Source organism: Protopterus annectens, chromosome 15.part0 (assembly GCF_019279795.1).
Source record: "Protopterus annectens isolate FY-2018-M chromosome 15.part0, PAN1.0, whole genome shotgun sequence".
In the NCBI taxonomy this organism is placed as follows: Eukaryota; Metazoa; Chordata; order Ceratodontiformes; family Protopteridae; genus Protopterus; species Protopterus annectens.
In genome coordinates, this window is record NC_056749.1 from 711681560 (window position 1) to 711705656 (window position 24097).

Consider the following 24097-nt stretch of genomic DNA (forward strand, 5'->3'; position numbering starts at 1 on the left):
AGTATATCCATATATATATATATATATATATATATATATATATATATATATATATATATATATATATATATATATATATATATATATGTATATATATATATATATATATATATATATATATATATATATATATATATATATATATGTGTATATCTATCTATCTATATATATATATATATATATATATATATATATATATATATATATATATATATATACATATATATACAGATATCTGTATATCTATATGCAGATATCTATATATATTCACTATATTATTGCAATTGAATATATTTATCTAAATTAACATTCAGCATATTTATAAGTGCAAATTCTGCTTCTTGTACTGCAGATATAAAAGTTGGCTTTAAATGGTTTGATCATGTTGTCCTTAAACATGACTATTGCTAATTTTTGCAGTTTTACAGATATGTATTCCGTTAAGATTTTGATCTTCTGTATTGGAACTATAAAATAATATTATGCATTTTTTCATTTATTTGTTTTTATTTTACCAAGAAAGTATAGCTGGGCACAAGTTCCATTTCAGTGTGGCCTGAGTAGAAACACTAGACATATAAAGTAAAAGCACAATACATGTTATTATGACATTTTCACATTCTGTGCAAATACTAAGTTATTATAAGTACATAACAGTAAAACATAAGAAATTACACATTTCAACATAATAGTAAGTCATGGTAACACAAAAGGCTCTTAAATAAATTTATATGCATCATGGTACAAATACCAGTACAAGTATAAAATATAGTTTCATTATCATTACTGACACACACACACACACACACACGCACACACGCACACACACGCACACACACACACACACACACACACACACACACACACACACACACGCACACACACACACACACACACACACACACACACACACGCGCACACACACGCACACACACACACACACACACACACACACACACACACACCATTCTTATAAAATAACAAACAGATGTTCAGGGCTTCACTTTTATATTTTTTTATACATCTACAGAAACAATTCCAACCTAAGGTCTGCCCAGTCTGCCCCAAGTATCCAAACATTTAGAGAAACGAAATCTACTTAATGTAACATGAACAATTGTAATGAAATTAAACTTTTGCTCAAAATATGATTGCCAAGTATGTTCCTTATTAATTATAACCTTGTTGTTCCATTGTTCTTCAATCACATTTGACAGGCTTAGTAATTCATGTTATGTTTTATATCATAAAATAAATTATCTATCTTCTGTAGTCTGAAACTTCCTCTCCTTTAGGCAGTAAAAATAAGCATGGACTGATGTGATAAAACCAAGATATAGTGCCTTCTAGCATATATATTTTCCTACTGACCAAGTCACATATATATATAAATTAAAGGTGAACTTAGCAGTGTGTGTGTGTGTGTGTGTGTGTGTGTGTGTGTGTGTGTGTGTGTGTGTGTGTGTGTGTGTGCGCACACATGCACGCATATCAAAGTTTGATACTGTAGATATTCTGAACTTTTGGGCTTCCCTCATAATTTATTATTATTTTATTATTTTTGACATTTGTTAACTGGGTAGTATCTGACTACGCCTGGAACCTGTTTTCCGAGGAGACCCAGAGAGAAAAACTCCACAAATTAATGATAAAACGTAATTATTCAAAAGCTACAGTAAGCAATATAAATAATACAGTACAAACAGTAAATTTAAAACCATTTGCAACAATTTTGGAATGATGCTAACAATGGCAGACAGAGAAAATGTTGAAAGGTCAGGACATGAAAAACTAAATTTAAAGACATACACATTGCTGAATACAGAGATAATTGACATTTGCTAAAATTAACTTTAATAGAAATTATACCTGTTAAAAGAAAAATTAATTTTAATAGACAAGAAGATGCCTTAATATGTTCTCTATAAGGAGTGACTAATCACAGTATTTTTGTTAAGTTACTCCTTAATGGTGTTTGCAGCAGCCTTTTGATTTCATATTTATTTTCCTATATTAAATTAAATAGATCATGGAATGCAGTACCCAGAAAGTTTGCTGAAAGGTTAACATAAATTTCAGCAGGATACTCTGCCTGAGCCTAACACATTTGCAATGTAATTTCTCAGCTATCTAATGCATAATGAGCTTCTGTCTTCAACCCACCATGGCTTCCATGGATAAGGGACCCACAAGGGGTATAAAATGAGATCCGGTATCGGATCCAAGATCCAAGGAGGAACTGTCAGATGAGACCAAAGAAAGAGAAACCAGACTTGACGAGGCCAGAATGGGGCAATGAGGATGACTCTGCTCCCCAACCGGTGAGCCTTCTGGAGAAATTTTGTCATGAGAGGTAAAGGGGGATAAGCATAAAGAAGACAGGGAGGCTAAGCATGGACCAGAGCATCCCTGGGGAAGTCCCACTGTGGGGGGATCAGAGTGAAGAACTCACTACACTTCGTGTTGGAAGGAGATGTGAAGAGATCGCAGCAAGGCCGACCCCACTAGTGGAAGATCTGCTCCACTACAGAAGGATTCAGAGATCACTCGTAAGACATCAGGATAGTTCTGCTCAGTGTGTCCGCCAGGATGTTGGATCAACCCAGAATGTGCATTGCTACTAGAAAATGGTTGGTGGAGATTGCCCGGTCCCACACTCTCATGGCCTCATGACAAAAGGGGTAAGATCTGGTTCCTCCCCGCCTGTTGATGTACCAGACCACTGACATATTTTCTGTCTGAACTGCAATAGCTTCCAGAGGAAGAAAGGCATGAAGGGCCTGCAGCAATAACAAGATCGCCCTCATCTCTAGAATGTTGATATGCAACTTGGTCTTGATCAGGGACCACGTGCCTTGGACTGTCCTGCCTGAATAATGCCCCCCATCCTAGTTGGGAGGTGTCCGTGGTCACCCTGGCTTGGGGAGGGGATGCTATAAAAGTTTGTCCCTCAATTAGATCTGAAGAGTGTATCCACCAGAGGAGGGACTGCCTGCAAGCTTTGCTTATATGAATCGGACGCGTCAATGGTAGATCTAAAAGTTACCGTTGAACCGCTAGAGTCCACTGTAGTAACCGTATATGCAGACGAGCACAGGGGAGAAGAGTGATGATGGCTGCCATGGAACCTAGGGCTCATAAAACCACCTCAGCTGGAGGAAGATGAGACTGAAGGATCACTGAAACATGAAGTCTTAAGTTTCAAACTCTCTTTGGAGTTAGAAAGACCTTGGTTCGCAACGTATCTATTCTCAGTCCTATGTAGTCTAAGATCTGAACAGGGTCTAGGGAAGACTTGGATATGTCAATTGTAATGCCCAGCAAGTCTGACAATTTCAGGAAATAGTCTCTGGCCTGACAAAGTAGATACCTGGTGGGAGTGACAAGGAGCCAATTGTCCAGGTACGGGTAGACCTGTATCCCCTGAAGCCTCACGTGAGCAGCTACTACTGCCATGACTTTGGTGAATACCCTGGGGTCTGTGGTAAGACCAAAGGGTAGGGCTCAGAATTGGCCCCTAGCTGAAAGCGGAGGAACCTCCTGGAGCATCTGTGCATCTTTATATGGTAGCACGCATCCTGGAGATCTATTGAGCACATCCAGTCATTCTCCTGCAGGTAAGGCAGGATGGATTGTAGAGTGACCATCCAGAACTTCTCTTTGGCAACTGACAGGTTCAGGGTGGAAAGGTCCAGAATAGGCCTTAGGTCCCCCCGTCTTTTTTGGCACTAAAAAGAACCTGGAATCGATGCCTGATCTGGACTGATCTTGGAGGATGGGCTGGATGACTCATTTTCTGAGTAACTTTTCTATTTCGAGTGCTGCTGCCTCTCTTTGGGCAGGTGGAACGTTTGAGAGGTGTTGTGGGGGGATGGGAGGAGCCACAAAGGGGAATGTTATAACCTCTGGATATTATTTGAAGCACCCAACAGTCTGATGACATGGACTCCCATGCCATCAGGTGCCTCAAAAGATGACCCCCAACTGTCTCCAGAGCAGAGCAGTTGGGCAACCCCTCAGGGCTGCTGCATGGGCCTGTCCGAGAATGGTTCTTGAGACCCAAAATTTCTCGGACCCCTCCCCCTGCCTCTGGGCTGGCATCTGTCTTGTCCCCCTCTGCGTCTAAGGGAAGATGAGTCCCGAGTGTCCCGGGAATACTGAGAGTTCCGGAACCACATTTTCTTTTGCCCTCACTGATTCCTGGAAAAGGATCTATGGCAGTTAGAGAAGCAGATCCCAAAAGCAAACAGTGTCTTCCCATTCTTTTCACTCTGGACCAACGTCTCATGAACCATCTTCCCAAACAAGGAAGAGCCATCATAAGAGGCATTCACGAAAGATGCCTTAAAGGGTTCCATAAACTGACAATACTTGAGCCAGGCTTGTCACCTCATGGCAATGCCGAACCTGGCCACCCTTGCCACTCCTTTAGTGGCATGCGAAAGGAAGCACATGGACATATTAGAAACTGCTTTGAAAGTGGCCATTCATGCAGATAATATGTGTTTATCCTCCAGTGACATGGACTCTGGGGGCGACTCAGTGAATTTCTTGACCAGGTCTCGCTGCAGTCAAGTTAAGTGAGACAGATAATTCAGCACCCTTATAGAAAATGTAGCTGAAGCATAAGTCTGCTTTCCCAGATGATCCATCATCCTGGACTCTTGGTTGGGGATGGACCATAGAACTTTCCTGGGCTAGTTCTTTCTTAGTGCCAGGCACTACTATCATGGCATCCACTGGGGACTGGTTGTTCCAACTAGGTCTGTCTACAGGAGAGCTCAGGATTTTGTCGGGGTACTTGAGGTTTGGCTCCACAGTGTCCATCTCCTTCCATACCCTGGTAGTAATAAGGTTCAACAAGGGATCCATGGGGGGACACCCAGGAGTTAGACAGGCCTGTGGTGAAGGCCTCTGGAAATACCAACTCATCTGAGGAAGGCTTGGGGGTGGAACAACCCCCCCACTGGCGCAGGATTTCTATAATGTCTCCAAAGCAGACAGCATCAAAGGGTGATCTGGGGGAGCCTTCCCCTTCCTCCAAATTGGTATCCACAGTGAGGGACTCTATAGAGGAGTCCAGATGCCTCCTTTTGCATGTTCATTTGCTAGGAATCTTTTTGGTGGGACTCTCCAGAGATGGCTTGCAAATTACCTGTGGTACCTCAAGGGAAACCATCTATGGCACATCGAGCATGGATTGCCCCTGCATGGGCAAAATAGCTGAGGATGCAATGAGAGGTGAGGGAGTCAGCTTGAGGTCTGAGGAGATGGTCAGGGGCCTTAATCCACTGGAGAGAACCATCTCCACCATGTCAAAAGCTGAGAAGGAGCAAGCCTCCTGGGAGACTAATAAGGAGGCTGTTCTCCCCAGATCCAACATAGGGATCGGAGCTGAGCCCAACGGAGCCGAGATGCTGAGGGGAGGGCCCTGACCCGACAATGTCAGCGCCAAAGGAGAAAGACCCAACCCCTTGGATCCAATGCCCAGGCTTTGACTCTGAGAGCCGTTTGGGTCCGAACTAGTTGGATCCGACATGTTCAAGGTAACAGCCGATGTCGAGGTACTCGGTACTATCAGCACTGACCCCCTGACTCCGGGATCTCTCGGATCCAAGAACTCTGATACCAGGGGTCGGACCAGAGAAGGTGGTATTGGGGCAAAGAAGGGACGCGAGCTCCCCCCCTCCAGAGGGAGGGGGTTGGCAAGGCCCCATCTGATCTGGGTGTGAATAAACCTTCACATCATTTTGTCCATGCCCGCCTCACTGAAACTTCTGGTGGACCATGACAAGGCCACCAATGCCGACCAGGAGGGTTGATGTACAAAGGTCCTGGAAGAAGATCTAGGCTCCTCTGGCAAGAATCTGGGTAATATGAGCTGAGGAGAAACTGGGCTGGAAACTACCTGTTGTTTCTGAGGAGGACCTGCCATATCCGTCTGGTCCAGGGATCTGTCTCTCTCTCTCTCTCTCTCTCTGTCTTTGTCTTTTTTCTCTTTTCTAGGCTCCCTGTTCCCAGGCCTATGTACTGGAGGTTGAGTCCCAGCCTGGAATGGAGTGGAGGAGACAGTGGGTGAAGAAGCGGTCACAGCCATGACCATAATAGAAGTGGAGGCAGCCTCCTCCAAAGTAGGGAGAAGTCCTTTAAGGATCAATTTTGCCCTGCGATCCTTCAGGACCCTGGGGTTAAACCCCACACAAATAAAGCAGTCTGTGAAAAGATGGGCTGCCCTCAAACACACCACACACAGAGTGTGGCCATCAGCCGGTGACAACTTATGGCCACACCCTGTGCATTTTCTGATGACCAGTTTAGATTGCTGATCTGCCATGCCAACATAGTAAAGTACGAGGCACAAGGCCTTAACCAGCATGACCACACCACTCACACACACTCACTAGCAAGGAGGGGGAAGGGAGAGAAGGCTACATCAAAACTTTTTTTTTGACAGAAACGCAATGCAAAACAAAGGGGGGGGGGGGTTAAGCAAAGGGAAAAGGGAAACTGCCTGAACTAACAGCAACACTAACTCTCAAAGATAGTCAAAAAACACACCTACCATGCCTGGAGCTCTGGGACCACGCTGCTTGGCAAAGCCATGGCAAATGAGATCTGGGGGAAGGAAGAAGATGGAGGGTTATTATGGGTAAGGGGAGGAGCTTGGAGCTCAGATCAGATATTGGTGAAGCTGCTGTCTTGGATCCGGTCCAGATCCGACATCCCACAGGTTGATGATCAAATGAAGTCGACTACTTCAGATCCTTGTTTTTTGTCAACACATAAAAGTCACCATCATGCTAATCCATTATCAAATGTTGTTAGATGAAGCCTATTTTTATTTTATCGTTGTTGCCTAGAAATAACAACCTGTACTAATCCAAGCCACACCCATCACACCAATCCACATGTGGACATTCACTTTGTTGGGGGAAAAAAATATCTGTACCTACTGACCTACAACTTTCTGAAGCACTTACTTTCCTGTATGAGGATCAACTATCCTGTACTTGTTCTGACTCTGGGAATAAGCCTCCTGGGCACTGGCCACAAAACAAACTTTTTCAGTAGTCATCACCAAGAGGCTGCAAAACCCTAAACACCTCTTACAAATACTAGTTGACATCACCTTCTCTGTCACACTTAAGTTTACATCACATCTTGACCCTTCACAAATTACTCACCTCCTACTTCCTGTCTTCCATATTTGATGGCTACCAAACAGTGACTCAAACATACTATCCTAACCCCCTCCACAATCCCATACAACTGTTTACATCAACTAAGAATCCTGCAAATCCTAACTGCCCAGACAGGTGTCATAGGGCAAACAAGCCTGCTTAAGCAAACAAACTTACACTCAGTTAACTTACGACTAATATATAAATAAAAAATATAAACATATTTTTCTGACTTTGCAGATTCATGAAGCACTACTAATATTTTGTAAAATAACCTAAAACACTTCAGCACACATTTTGCTTCACAGACATTCCTTTTCATAGTCAGAACTGCCAGTTTCAGAAAATCAGTTACAACTCTCATTCTCTGCAGTATAGTCTTCTGTAAGTTAGCAATATTAAATCCAGCTCATGCAAATCCTACCATGACGTAACTTTTTAAATATAATTGCAGAAATTAGTTTTATTTGTATGGGATTACAATTTAAACAGACTCCAGCTTCTAAAACTGAGCTAAACATTCATTGGAGTTAATTTCTAGAATGAGTAGTGTATTAAGGCACTTCCAAATATGATTTAATTTCATTATTTCTGTGTTGATAGAAAAACACATTTTGCATTACTGTGAATTTTCTGAAGGATATGAACTGTTCAGCTAAAATATCTGCCATTATTTTCTGACATCATTTGCTCAATGACTTGCCAGGGATTTGCCATAAAAAGCACAGTTTTATGAGAAACAGACAAAAACTCATGAGGTTCAAATCTGGGCATTCTGCGAAAACCTATACAGTTGAAGGCTACACTACTGACCTCTTAACTCACACATACACTTCTCTCCTTACACACTCACTCACTCACTCACTCACTCACTCACTCACTCACTCACTCACTCACTCACTCACTCACTCACTCACTCACTCACTCACGCACATGCACCTCTCTCCCTCTTACTTACACAGACACACACACACACACACACACACACACACACACACACACACACACACACACACACACACACACGCACACACACACACATGCACACACGCGTGCCCCTCTCTCCTTCTTACTTACACATGCACACAGATACACACACACATACAAGACCATGTGCTTTGGACAAAGCCACAAATAATGGGAGAACATAGTCCCAAAACTAGGAACACCTGTTAAATATTGCTCTTACAAACTTACAAAGTTGATAGAAAAATAAGTTTTGCATTAGTACGAATTTTCTGAACAATAACTATAAAACTGAAATGTCTGCCATTATTTTCTAAATTCAGTGCTGAATGACTTGCCAACGGTTTGCCAGAAAAAGGACAATTTTATGAGAAACAACCACACACAACAGGGCCATGTGAAGAACATAGTACCAAAAATAAGAAGACCTTTTAAATATTGCTCTTACAGACCTACAAAGTTTGCATTGATATGAATTTTCCAAAGGATACAAACTCCATTACACTATATTTTTTGGCTTCATTTCTCAATAACTTGTCATGGATTTGCCAGAAAAGATCAATTTTATGAGAGGTACACCAAAACTATGAGGCAAAAATGTATACAGCTGAGAAATATGAAGCAGCCTCACAGAAAAAAAAGAAAATACCTTAAAAAGTCTTGTATCGATCAGCTCTGCAGAAACAATCCAACCAGCATCACACAGCTACTATAACTATTTGACTGTGACTGGAGGGAAAGAAACAGTTTGTTGAAGTTTCTATCCAAGTTCTAACTGCCACAACTGCCATACAGAAAACATTGGCACTACATAGGGCAAGTAATTACTTGTTCCGTGTCAGCCGCAAACGGGGAAGTTAATTAATTAATTTATTAATTTATTACCAGGATAGTCCACTGGGCTCAAGGAGCCCTTTTTCAGTGCAGGCCCGGGTAGAAAAGCTCCAAAATTACAAAATTAGAATAAAAAATTAAAAATAAATCATATCATTATATAATATTTTAGACAAATGTAAAAAGATACAGTGAGATATAGCAAAAATACAGTGCATTAATAAAGATAGAAAACTTGAGGATAGTTCATGATATACATACAATATTTTAAAGTAATGTAAAATGATACAGTGAGATGTAACAAAAATACAATGCATTAAGAAAAAGATAGAAAACTAAAGGATAGTTCATGATATACATGCATGGTAAGTAGAATAGCTATTGGAAAGTAAAATATATACACAAAATGAGGAGAAAGGAGAGAGAGGCAGTTGAGTAGTAGAGAAGGAGACAAGTGTTTACTGGAAAATGATTCAGGTGTGATAAGAGATAGGGAGATATACAGAGGAGAAAGAGGCTAATGTTTAGTAGAAAAGTGTTGGGACACTTTATTTAGATAGTTAGTGTCGTTTGTTAGTCAATTTTATATAGATTTAGAGGGAAGAAGTATAAAGGGAGGGAGATTAGAGAAAAGAAGATTATGCATAGTATTTACATTATGTACATTAAAGGTTTAGAAATTATGTTAGAATTGGCGAGAGGAAGATGTTGGGAAAGAACAGCATGGAGTAGAAGTACTTAGTGAAGTACTAGTAGGAGTGAGTTTAGTAGGATTACGGGGGTAGAGTGCAATTACATTTCCAATTATGGGAGAGATGGGAATGGAGCTGGGATTTGAAATGTTCAAAGTTTTTAGAGATTATTAGCGAGGGGGGAAGAGAGTTCCATTTTTTTGCTAACGAGTAGGATAGCAGAGACTGGCCAGTGGGATGTTTTGGTTTGTAAATAGAAAGTTGATTTTGTTGGGCAGATCTTAGGGGTCTGTGAGGAGTATAAGATGGTAGGATATTTGTTAGAGCAGGGCATGCAGTAGGTTTAAAGATTAATTTGTGGGCTGTAGTGAGTTGGCTAGTCGAGGTAGTTGGGAAGCTCTAGCAATTTTAGCTTGTGTAGAGAGGTGCAATGGTGGGAGGAGTGTTTAGATTTAGTAGCGAATTTGGAGATTTTGTTGTAACAGATTTCTAGTTTTGAAGAGATGGAAGAAGCAAGGATGGTTAGTAGAGGGGCACCATATAATAGTGATGGTAGTAAGCAGGTGGTGGCAAGAGTTTGCCTTGTAGAGGGAGAGAGGAAGGGAGAGTTTGTGTATAGAATACCAAGTTTTTGATGTTTTTTTTTAATATTTAATTGGACATGAGTATCGAATTTCAGGAGTTCATCAATAGTAACACCAAGAAGTTTAGCAAAGGGGACAACTTCTATAGAGGAGTTGGCATGACTGATAATATTGAAAGATTGTTTGTCAAGGGGAAGTGTTTTTGAGGGAGAGAAAAGTAGGATTTTGGATTTATTTGCATTAAGGGAGAGGTGGTTTTGAAGCATCCAGTTCTCAGTATTTGTAAAGGCAGACTGGGTAAGTGCTTGGAGAGCAGGAAGATTAGGAGCAGAGCAGATTAAAGTAGAGTCATCTGCGTACTGCACTATTTTAGTGTCGGGAATGGCAGCATGGAAATCATTGATAAACACATTGAAGAGCATTGGACCGAGTATTGAACCCTGGGGAACCCCGGTTGGGGTAGGAAGGAAGGTTGAGGTACCTGTTTGCCATTTTACGGCCTGGGATCTGTCAGAAAGATAACTCTTAAACCAGGTAAGGGAGTTTTGAAAGAGATTGAGGTTAGAGAGGTGAGTTATAAGGTGGGAGTGAGAGACAGCGTTGAATGCCTTGGAGACATCTAGGAGGACAGTGGATAAAATTTCTCCAGAGTCCTGAGCGTGGTTTACTATGTCTAAAAATGAGAGGAGAGCAGTTATTTTACTATGGCCAGGGTGGAAGCCATGTTGAGTAGGGTTGAGGAGGTGGTTATTGATAAGGAAGGGCATAAGTTGGAGGTGGATGCATTTTTCAAGAATTTTTGAGATTGGGGAGAGAATGGCTATTGGGCGGAAATGTTATTGTTTTTGCCTCCTTTGTGAAGAGGTAGGATAAAGGCGGCACGCCACAATTTGGTTGACATAACATTCATGAATGGATCGGTTAATGATAATGCTAATGGGGATGGTTAATCCATCTGCAGCAAGCTTTAGAAAGAGTGAGGGGATATTGTTATGGGCATTGGAGCATGGCTTGAGTCTGGAGAGAAGCTTTTTGATATAAGAGGTAGAGATGGGTTTCAGATGAAAAGCGGGGGTCGGGTTGGGAGAGGGAGACTGAGTACAGGAAGGGAAGGAGGGAGTGAGTGGAGGGGAGGTGATGTGATTGGGGAAGGTGTTAGTGAGTTCAGCCATGGAGTTGGTAAAGAAAGAGTTGAATAGAGTGGCAATTTCTGTGTCTGTTTTATTATTATCAGGACAAGGACTGTTTTTTGTACTCTGGTGCAGAAGAGTTGATGGTGTTCCAGAATTGTTTTGGTTTTTTTGAATGGGTTTTCTGTAGTTTAGTGTAATAGGATTTTTTGTCTTTTGTAATATGCTTTTTGGTTAGGTTATGGAGTTGTTTATATTTCAAGAGGGTGTCAGGAAGTTTCTTCTGATTGTAAAGTTTCCAGGTCTTGTCTCTTTGTTGCATAAGTGTTTTAGTGTCTTTAGTTAGTCATGGGGCGGAGTTGGGTTTTATTCACTCTGTTCTACGTGGGGCTTGGGAATTTAGAATGTTTAGGAAGGTTGTATTAAAGAAATCTATGGCTTTATCTAGGGGAAGAGATTTTAGATTGTCCCAGTTTGTTAGTTTAAGTGTTTCTGAGAATATAGAAGGGTTAAAGTTTTTGAAATTATGAGTATAGGTATATTGGTGTTGGTGTGGGGGAGAGTGGGTTACTTGGAGAATGAAAGCTGGGAGATGGTCACCCATGGTGTCTGGTAAGATACCAGAGTGTGATCTCTTATTAGGGTGAGAGATTAAGATCCAGTCCAGAGTGGAGAGGTCTAATAATGCCATTGGTTAGTTGAGTGAAGTTGAGTAGATTGATAGATAAGGAGGGATTATTGTTATTAATTTTGCTCCAATCTATGTTCACATCACCTAATATGTAAGTCCCAAGTTTAATATTAGTTGAGGCCCATAGTAGAATGTTTTCAAGAGTAGATATATTATTTCCAGGGGGAATGTAGATGGCCATAATGCAAATACTTTTATAGTTATTCATTTTGAGTATTCCCATGACTAGTTCAGCATTGTTAAATTGAGGAATGGGGTTTTGGTAAGGACTGAGGTTAAGTAGGTTAATATAGATTAAGACTACTCTTCCTTTTTTGTTATGGCGGTCACATATGAGTGCTTGAAAGCCAGGGGGTAGGATCTCAGATTCAGTAATGTGGGGTTTTAGCCATGTCTCAGACTGCTACTATATCAGGTAGAGTATGGTTAAGCCAGGCATGGAAGAGAGCAATTTTGTTTTTTAAACTCTGGGCATTGATTGTAACTAGCTTAAGGAATTTATGGTTGGAAGTATTGGGTTAGGTAAGGGGAGAAAAGTTAGTACTAGTCTGAGGTCTAGGGTTGGGGTGGATGTCTCCTGCTAGGAAAGCAGGTTAGAGGAGGAAGGGAACTGAATCTTTGAATTACTACTAGTAGTTTGTGGGAAGAACAGTTTTGCTTTGGGAGCATGATATTTGATTGAGTATGGAAGCAGTTTGAGTTTAAAATAGTGAAGTGGGTTTGGTTGAATTAGACAGGGGGATATGGTGTGAAAGTGGGATGTGAAGGGGCAGAAAAGGTGGAGGTGGGGGAGGGAGAGGAGGGAGAAAGTTTGTAAGAGGAATAGGAGGTAGCAGAGAAAACAGTTATTAGGAGCAGAGTAATAACAGAGGAGATGAGAAAAGTCTGTGGAAGTGGAGATGTCATCATTGATTGAATTAAGTATAAAAGGAAGTGTCAGGATGTTGTGGGGAGTGTTTTAGGGTAAAGAGGGAGGATTGTGACTGAGAGAAAAGGAAGATATAGGATGGAGAGAGGGGAGGGAATAGTTAATTGAATGGAATTTGGGAGGGGAGGTGTAGTGATGAGATTGATTGGAGAAATGGGGGAGGAGAGATTGGGTAAGAATAAATGTAAATGTACTGGGGATGGGTGGGATTTGGGGGTAGGGTAAGGGAGTAGAGTGATCCCACAGGGCAAACGGAGCATGGCAGACCCAAAGGAAGGACACAGCAGGGAGAAAAACAATCAGTATAGAAGGTAAGAACAGGGGAAGGTAAGTAAGGAAGGCAGAGGTTGTGGGTGTAAGGAAGGGAAATTTGAGAGGCTGTAGGGAGAGTAAGGGCTAGTATAGGGCTAGAGATAAAGAAGAGGAGGGTGAGATACTATGGTTTATAAATTATAGTAAGTGGAAAGTAGTGAGATAAGTGAATTAGAAGTGGGGGAAGACAGCCATCTAGTGGTCGAAACCTGAAATTACAATGAGTGGAGACCACAGTAGAAGGTTGGAAGAAAAAATAATTCAGAAGGGAAAGGCTTGAACGAGTTAGAAATACTAGAAAGGCTGGGATGACTTTGGTAAGGATGGTACAAAGTACAAGAAAGCAAGCAGAGGGGGGTATGGCTGTTGGCTGTTATGGCGGTTTAAACTAGACACCTAGCAAGTATCACAACACTAACACATACATGTGGAAGAAGATAGAACCTTATTTAACATACAATCTTAGTTTATCTTGGATTTCAGTCCAGGGGAATACTTTCAGTACCCAGGTGAGGAGATACACAAGCAGGGTAAGGTAAGTGAATATAGTTGGTCTTTGAAGTCCAGCAGGGCACAACCGGAAGTAGAAAAAGTAGGTAAAAGTAGTTTGCACAAATAGTAAATATGAAGTTAAAGGCCAGGGAATGCTCAGCAGCCACACGCAGAGTAGAAGATTTAAAGATCATTATATCTGCAGGGAAAGCAGCTGGTTAGCTACACATGCAGAAGACATGGAAGGGAAGTGTGTTTGTGTTTTTCTATTTTATTTTTCAACACAGAGACTACAGAATAGTAAAGTGGAACTCCGCAGACCCCTATAAATCATCATACGGACCCTTAGTGGTCCGTGGACTACAGTTTCGGAATTGCTGGCCTATAACATCACTACTCATTTTAAAAAGGAATACAGATAGGCATGCTTTTAATAAAAAACATAAACTCCCAAATTCTATACAATTAGGAAAAAAGCTAAACATACAATGTGTTCATCATATAAAATGGGTAACTGGTAAAGTATATTAAAGAATCAAATAAACCTCTTCTGCCAACATACCTTTATGGTGCCTTGTCATTAACATTGGAATAGGTACACAGACCTAAATATGAGTTTACTTATTACCTTTGGTAGATATTTCCACCACACATTCTCCTATCTTATTCACATCTTAGCTTTCTGATTCCCATCTCTCTTGCTTCCACTTTCCTGCATTCTCTAAGAGTGTTGCCCCTCAATATCTTTGCATACCATTTTATGACACACTTCCTGTCCTTCATAATAAGACTCTTGCAAAAACCTTCTAAGAGGAGAAGTTCCCAATACTCTTCCTTCTTCAAGCTATATGATTTTCCCCAATACACATTAAAAATCAACTTCCTAGACCTTAGTACATACATCACCTCCAGTATATCACAAGGTTCTACTAAAGAGCAACTGAAAATTATATGAAGTGAGTATCTGTTGCATTCTCCATGTCTCCAACAATAACTTCTCCCCTTTTTCATACTGAACATATATCTTAGGGTTATGTATGACAAATGTCATGTGATGATCCCAGATTCCATGGTTTCCTTTATGTCTCTCACTTGAGGGGAAGAGTCAAAGTCCTCCCCATCTCAATATAAGCTGGTTTATCGACTACTGGTAACATGGTTAGTTTAAATTCACATACATCTTCTCTGATCTAATATCATCTTTAACAATGATTGTTAATAGTTTATTTTTAGGTATGGATTGTGTATGCAAATACAGTCTATATCCCATTCACTAGCCATTCAACACTTAATGCTAAGTTTCATGTGTTCAGACATTAACCAGCCCATCATATGCATGTTGAATCACCTGAAGAATTCATCCCATTCATAAACTGTAAGTTATCATTTTATCATCCTCTACCAATAAGAAGTAGTTAATAAAGTTGTTTCCCACTCTCAGCTCAAGGAGATTGAATATAAAATCCCCTTTTATCCCATTCCTTCTCCAGAAATCTGTCCTTATCTCTTATGTCTGCCTGAAGTGTTCTTTCTCCCTAGCCTGATGATTCACAATTTATTTCTTCCATTGTATAGACTTCATCTTTGTCACCACCCCTACTGAGTGCACTTCTCCTTAAGCAAAACTGCTACTGAGGCTTCAAGAACATATAGTTAAGAAGCTATCCTAACCTTCTATCTTCCTTAAGAAAAACAATTTAGGTTTGCCAATTCTACTATCTTCCCCTATGCATATCCAAACTTCCTATCATCGTTATCAAAAATAATCGATTTTGCCAGTTCTACTGCCTTCTCCCACAAACATATCACAACATTTGTAATTTTGTATCCACTTATCACTTCTTTTTAAAGATAGATGTCTAACATATGTAGAGCTCAAGAAAAACCTGAGCCTCATCAATTGTGTTTCCAATCCGCTTATATGCCACGCCTATTCTTATAATCCTAAACTCTACAATAAAATCCAAACAAGCCTTCTGTTGCAATCATCATCATCATCAGCCCCCTTCTCCCATTTTTTTCTACATGGGGTCAGGGAATCGTGTTAACTGTCACAATCTCTTTTGATTCAATGCCTCACTTCTGCCTTCTTCAATACTTATGCCAGACTGTTGCAGACCTTCTTTCACACAATCCATCCATCTCTTTGCTGGATGCTCTCATTTCCTCTTACCTTCTTCCTGTCTGTCCCAAATGTTCTTCACCAGATTGACTTCTGCTTTTCTGCATGTGTCCAAATCACTGCAGTCTGTTGTCTTTGATCTTTTCTGCAATTGGAGCTAACTTGGCTTTTGCTCTTATGTCCTCATTTCTTCGCCTGTCCCACGGAGTGCATCCTGCCACCCTTCTCAGGCACTTATTTTCCATCACCTCTAGCTTCTTCATCTGCTCTGCCTTTACTGCCCAGGTTTCTGTACCATACAGTAGTACTGGTCAAACCACTGCCTTGTATGAAGGGTGTCTGACCATCTTCTTTATTTTACTGTCTTTGCCTTGCAACCTGATATAGTTTCTTTGTGCAACCCGAGTCATTTTTCAGAAATTGATAGAGTGCCTCCGATGCCCTGTTCTTTGCTCCTGTTGCAACAAAATAACTAAATTTGCTACCAGCACTGTACACCAAATGCACCACTCCCATGCTATAAAACAACTAAACTGGCTAGAGCTTAACAACTACCTAGTATACTCACAGCTAATTATGGCATACAGATTGATATATTATCCTGAAAAATGCCCTGCATTAAAAAACATATTATTGCCCTACACCACCACAAGGGGCCTCTGTTCTGGTGATAAATTTCTACTAAGCCCTACTAAAGTAAATAATTCATCAGGGGACTTGTTATTCTCCTGTCACATCTCAAACTCTGAAATATAAGTAAAAATAGCTAACAGACTCCCCGGCTCAACCAATAAAATAAAATCCAGGTCAAACAATACCTTACTCACTGCAGGTCATGTTCATGTCCGTCGTCAGGTTGAGATTGCTAGTGAAAGACAAACTTCTTCTTGCTTATCACTAACCTTTTTTGCCCTCCTGCACTTGAATCGATACACCCTAATTTACCCCTCTTAAATATCACTTTTCATCATTTTTCTCTCTTTCTAACTGCCTGCATCAACTGTTCTACCCGTCATGCATTCCCTGTATACGTAAGTTATAAACCTTCAAAATACACCGATCTGGGACAGGCAACATAAACAGATCTAACTATACCCTGCTCTCTCATGTGAATACAGCATAAATAGTCCTCGTGTAGAATAATAACTACAATCCTGCACGATTTTATAACTTGCTTCATTATATCTAATGAATTCTTTACAAACCTTTCTGCACTGAAATGTAAGAACAGTAACCTTTACAACAAACTTTTCCCTTCTTCAGTATAAATCCATTTACTTCCTGCAAGATTTTAGAGCGAATAGAACTGTTTAGACTTAAAATTGTTGCTGTAAATACTTTACTGTATATACTTGTCTTATAATGGTGTTTTTCTGAGAACTGTAACTGCTATTTTTTTTTGTTTGTTGTTTTCTGAGAACTGTATGAAATGTACTTATTGTAAGTATACTGTGATGACCCCCCCCCCCAATCCTCTGCTGAAAATTACCCCTGCCCAGTCAAATTTTCCTCATCAACAAAAACAAACAAATAAATAAATCTGTCCCACAGTTCGCATCCTACTACCCATCTCAGGCACTTCATCTCCATTACCTCTAGCTTCCTCAACTGCTCTGCCTTTACTGCTGAGGTTTCTGTACCATACAGTAGTTCTGGTCACACCACTGTTTTGCACACCTAACTTTTCAGTTCTTTGACATTTCTCTGTCAAATACTGCACTTAACACTCTGTGCACATCGGCTGCAGCCCCTCTGATTCTTATAGGTTCATAGTTTAGTACTAAGCTAACTGCCCTTGCGAGCCATTTTAAGCCTAGCCAGTTATCCCTTGTGAGACTCAAACCCTGCACTTTGTGTTTGTAAGGCAAACACATTAGCCATTAATCCACCCACCCAATCCCATTCTAGCATTGATATCCCGATTCAGACTTTTCTTCTCCTCAATCACCCTTCCCAGATACTTGAAACAGTTAATCTCTTACACTATGTTACCTTTTATCTCAATTCCCAGCTTATTCTGGTTCTCCCATTTACTGCCATTACAACCATCTTATCATCCCATGTGCCTTCAGATTTGCATTCCATTTCCCTAGCATGTGCTGAAGTTCATGTTCCCAGTCAGACTGTAGTGCCACATTATCTGTTTACAGCAGCTTTGTTCATCTGTCCTCTCTGACCTGTTCGCTAATGTAGTCCATCACCAGCATGAACAGACTCAGAGATGAACCCAGATGCACACCCTCTCCCACTGGGAACCCATCTGTGAGTCCAAAGATTGCTTGGACTTGTGTCATTGGGTCCATATTCATATATTACACTAATCAGCTTTCTTAGGACCTTATTGTATGCTTTCTCCAAGTCTAGGAATGCCCAATTGGATTCTGTCGTTCATCCCTCTCTAACATAGATGACGAACAGACAGGGTAGTTCATTTAGATGCTTTATTACATAGAAAGAAATCAGGATGGATAGCAGCATCATGAAATAAAACTAAACTGATTAGCAGACAGACCTTACAGACTATACACATGCTTACAGCTTAACAGCTTACTACAAATTGGCAGTTAGACTGACAAGTGCTCAGTATTTATACACTTGTAAAAGCCCTCAGATAGCTTCTTAAAGATACATACACACACATTGATCTACACCCTCCCTCTTAAAAAGATTGTCCTTAGTTGAAAATAACATTGGAGTTAGACATGCATTACTATAGACATTAGAAACAAACATGATGTTCATGTCCAAGTTGCCGTGTATCTATAACATGGTCTGGAGATGCGATCAGATCTGGTAACATAACAATCTGGACTGAGTTTAGCAACAGGGACAGTCTTCATTGAGCAACACATATCAGGAACTTCTGGATTCATTACAGGAACAGGAATATTCTCTGGAATTTCCTGTGGAACTGGAACACTGGACAACTCACTCTAAGATAAACAGTCTTTCTCACAGGCTATGTGCTGTGGTATAGGCTCAGACACCATCATCAAATGTTTCTGATTCTGTCTAAATTCTACTCCTTGTGATTCCACAATGTACGATCTTGGCTCTGAGCAAATATTCTGCAAGACTCCAATCCGATTACAACCTTAGGACATCTGCATCCTTACCACTTCTCCTTCTCATAATGGACTGAGCAGTTTGCTGGTCTTATCATAGTAGGACTTCTGGGTTAAAAGCTTCTTCAACAGATTGGTTTTCACTGACCTGTTGTTCTTGACACATGGAACCAACAATTGACTACTGATTCTGGTTTGTCTTGACAGAAGTCTCTGGGCAGGTGAACCAAGATGCCTCATTCACTCCAGAGCAGCTCAGGAAAAGCTGCCTGCTGAATTCCACCATAGGAACAACAGAGCAGCCTGAGCTCATTTTCAGAAAATCCATTTGTAATACTATACAGAAAACAAATGCTCATAACTCTTTAACTGTAAGAGCTACACTAAAAGTGTAAACGCGAAAGTTGTTCAGCAGACACTGACCTTTCCAACAGTGTAAATGTTGATAGTGCATATCAAAGTCATAATGAAATATTTGGTAAGGAATGCTGATATTGTGCAATTTTTTTAATTTTTTGGAAAAGCAAAGCACAATATCTTGGTCTATGTACCATGCAGACCCATACAATTTGAATTTAATTTGTTAGTATGAATGTCAGCTTTAAAATGATACTTAAACCATAACTGTGTGACACTCCTTTCATGAGATATTCACAGAAATATGATTAGTATATTATTTCTCATAATTGATAAATAAACAAAGCATAATATCTCATCACCTGTAACAGACAGAGCTTACATATCAGTGTAGACGTTGTGCATCTGAATGTCAGCTTCAAAACGACGCATCATTTGTGCGATTACCATGCTCCCTCGCAAAGATATGGGCATAATAATGAGAAGTATTGTAAATGTATAATTTTCATATTTGTACAAGAGTAAACAAACTGTGATATCTGTACGTGTGTACAGTGCCTAGACATAGTTCTTTTACCATGTTGTAAAGAGTAACACTGTCTTCAAAATGATGCATTACTTCACACAATGTGGTGCTCCCTTGCAAAGTTATTTACCAAAATATGAAAAAAATCATAATTTCCATAACCTAAGTCAGAAACAAACTTTGATATCTGCCTATGAGTACAACATACAGGTACCATTCTTTTACCATGTTAGAACTATAAATAATCTTTTCAAAATGAGATATTACTTGGCACATTCAGATGCTCCCTTGCAAAGTTATTTACCAAAATATGAAAAAATATCATAATTTCCATAACCATAAGTCTCAAACAAACTTTGATTTCTGCACATGTGTCAAACATACTGGCACAATTCTTTTACCATATTAGAACCAGCAATACTGTCTTCAAAATGAGATATTACTTGGCACATTCAGATGCTCCCTTGCAAAGTTATTTACCAAAATATGAAAAATATCATAATTTCCATAACCATAAGTCTCAAACAAACTTTGATTTCTGCACATGAGTACAACATACTGGCACAATTCTTTTACCATGTTAGAACTATAAATAATCTTTTCAAAATGAGGTATTACTTAGCACATTCATATGCTCCCTTGCAAAGTTATTTACAAAAATATGAAAAATTATAATTTCCATAACCATAAGTCTCAAACAAACTTTGATATCTGCACATGTGTCAAACATACTGGCACAATTCTTTTACCATATTAGAACCAGCAATACTGTCTTCAAAATGAGATATTACTTGGCACATTCAGATGCTCCCTTGCAAAGTTATTAACCAAAATATGCAAAAATATCATAATTTCCATAACCATAAGTCTCAAACAAACTTTGATTTCTGCACATGTGTCAAACATACTGGCACAATTCTTTTACCATATTAGAACCAGCAATACTGTCTTCAAAATGAGATATTACTTGGCACATTCAGATGCTCCCTTGCAAAGTTATTTACCAAAATATGAAAAAATATCATAATTTCCATAACCATAAGTCTCAAACAAACTTTGATTTCTGCACATGTGTCAAACATACTGGCACAATTCTTTTACCATATTAGAACCAGTAATACTGTCTTCAAAATGAGATATTACTTGGCACATTCAGATGCTCCCTTGCAAAGTTATTTACCAAAATATGAAAAAATCATAATTTCCATAACAGTTATTTGCCAAGCTCAGAGAAATAAATTTTACATAACACATTTCATAATAGTGTTTTACTTACTATACTGGTCCAGCTTAGTCATGGGTGTTTTCCATTCTTCTCACAATCATGCAGGGCTCTCCTCACGCCATTGTGGAGGTTGGTCAAGAAGAATGCAATGGCCTCCTCAGTTAGGTGAATGCCATCCCTTCTGAACCAGTGAACATCTTCCCTTCCTCATCTGAAATAAAGCATGGGTGGACACTGACAAGGGTGCACAGCCAGGGCACGTGTAAAGAGAAAAAGCAGGGTAAGGACCGCTCCACTAATATGCCAAGGACAGGCATGGGGCTCCAGATGTTGGTTATCTGTAGTGTCCCATAGCTGTGCCGGCTGCCCACTCAGACTGCTGATACCACTATGGTCTCATGACCTCCTTCAGTGCCAGCAGTCTGCCTTACCTCTGCCTTTTCTCTTTACATGTGCCCATTCAGCAATGGACCTAAGGGATGAGGGACTGAAGAAACTCACTAATTGCTGTCCTGACCTACCGGAAGGGAGGAAGACTGAGGGGAGAGCTACATCAAGGCAACATGTCAAAAGACCAAGACTGACCCAGGCTGTGTCTTTTGCATGTTTTGCAGTACATCACAGTGGCACACCCAAGCCCATGCTTACCGAGGACAGCAGCACTATGGGACTGTGCTGTAGAGTCTCCAGGTTCCCAAGTGCGATCCCGGTGGATCACAAGATCCATGCTGGCTGGGTATGCCCTGTGATGCACCCAGCAACACAATATTCGGCGATGGGACAGCGTAAGGTTTTTGGCTGCTCCCTTTCCAGTGACTCCCAGAACAGCAGAAGACAGTCTTACCTTATCTGAAATAAAGCATGGGTGGACACTGACAAGGGTGCACAGCCAGGGCACATGTAAAGAGAAAAAGCAGGGTAAGGACCGCGCTCCACTAATATGCCAAGGACAGGCATGGGGCTCCAGATGTTGGTTATCTGTAGTGTCCCATAGCTGTGCCGGCTGCCCACTCAGACTGCTGATACCACTATGGTCTCATGACCTCCTTCAGTGCCAGCAGTCTGCCTTACCTCTGCCTTTTCTCTTTACATGTGCCCATTCAGCAATGGACCTAAGGGATGAGGGACTGAAGTAACTCACTAATTGCTGTCCTGACCTACCGGAAGGGAGGGAGACTGAGGGAGAGATACATGAGGGCAAGATGTCAAAAGACCAAGACTGACCCAGGCTGTGTCTTTTGCATGTTTTGCAGTACATCACAGTGGCACACCCAAGCCCATGCTTACCGAGGACAGCAGCACTATGGGACTGTGCTGTAGAGTCTCCAGGTTCCCAAGTGCGATCCCGGTGGATCACAAGATCCATGCTGGCCGGGTATGCCCCCTGTGATGCACCCAGCAACACAATATTCGCGATGGGACAGCGTAGGTTTTGGCTGCTCCTTTCCAGTGACTCCCAGAACAGCAGAAGACAGTCTTACCTTATCTGAAATAAAGCATGGGTGGACACTGACAAGGGTGCACAGCCAGGGCACATGTAAAGAGAAAAAGCAGGGTAAGGACCGCCGCTCCACTAATATGCCAAGGACAGGCATGGGGCTCCAGATGTTGGTTATCTGTAGTGTCCCATAGCTGTGCCGGCTGCCCACTCAGACTGCTGATACCACTATGGTCTCATGACCTCCTTCAGTGCCAGCAGTCTGCCTTACCTCTGCCTTTTCTCTTTACATGTGCCCATTCAGCAATGGACCTAAGGGATGAGGGACTGAAGTAACTCACTAATTGCTGTCCTGACCTACCGGAAGGGAGGGAGACTGAGGGAGAGCTACATCAAGGCAACATGTCAAAAGACCAAGACTGACCCAGGCTGTGTCTTTTGCATGTTTTGCAGTACATCACAGTGGCACACCCAAGCCCATGCTTACCGAGGACAGCAGCACTATGGGACTGTGCTGTAGAGTCTCCAGGTTCCCAAGTGCGATCCCGGTGGATCACAAGATCCATGCTGGCCGGGTATGCCCCCTGTGATGCACCCACCAACCTAAGAGCAGTTGGCAAAACAAAAGTGAAGAGGGACCTTCCTGGCATTGTTGCTGAAGGGCTTGGCTGCTAACTCACAAGGGGGCACAGAAAGAGCACATGTACACTGAAAATGCAGTTGAGGCACTCTGCTTTACCTCTGCCTCTTCCATTTACATGTGTCCTTTCTGCAATGGGCCGAAGGGAGGAGCTAATGTAAAGGCCTAGACTGACCCAGGCTGTGTTTTTTTGCATGTGGCCTTTGCCTGAGGGAACCATTACATCAGTGGCACACTCAAGGCCCACAGCACTATGGGAGAGATTTATGGCCATGGTACTCTCCAAAGCATTCAACACACAGGTTGACCTTGCAAGTTGGACATCCCCATGATGGCTCAGCACGTTTACCCTTGCTGGCACAGTTTTTGCATCTTGATTTATGCCATTTCACTGGAAAGTGAGAGCCATGCTCAAATCTGCTCACAGCCTCTGGGACAGTAATCTCAGTGCATCGTTTCCTCTTTGTGTAACTGGCAAGTAGATGCAAGCCTAGGTTCCTTCGGAACTGTAACTGTGTTGCTGGAATAATACGTCCAGAACGTGATAGTTGCTGATGTCTGATACTTTCACGGAATATAATGAAAGCAGTGACAATGGCCACATCCCATAAGAACCAGAACAAGTACAGCCACCATTTGCGGACCTTTCTGGCACTGGGATACTGTGTCCTCAGCTGATCTGCTCTGTCCACCCCATTCATGTAACTGTTGTACATGTTTACAACTGGTGGACATGGCACTGATGTCTTTATTCCATCAAGCTTTCTTCTGTATGTGCTGGAGACTGGCAAGGTTGGGTTACAGTTAGTTGACAGGAGGAATACTGGTTTGCTATCCTTCCATTCAGTAGCTAGCAGTGGTCCACTCTGCAATTGCTTGTAGTAGCCTCGAGCTGCTTTTCCAATGGCCTGTCT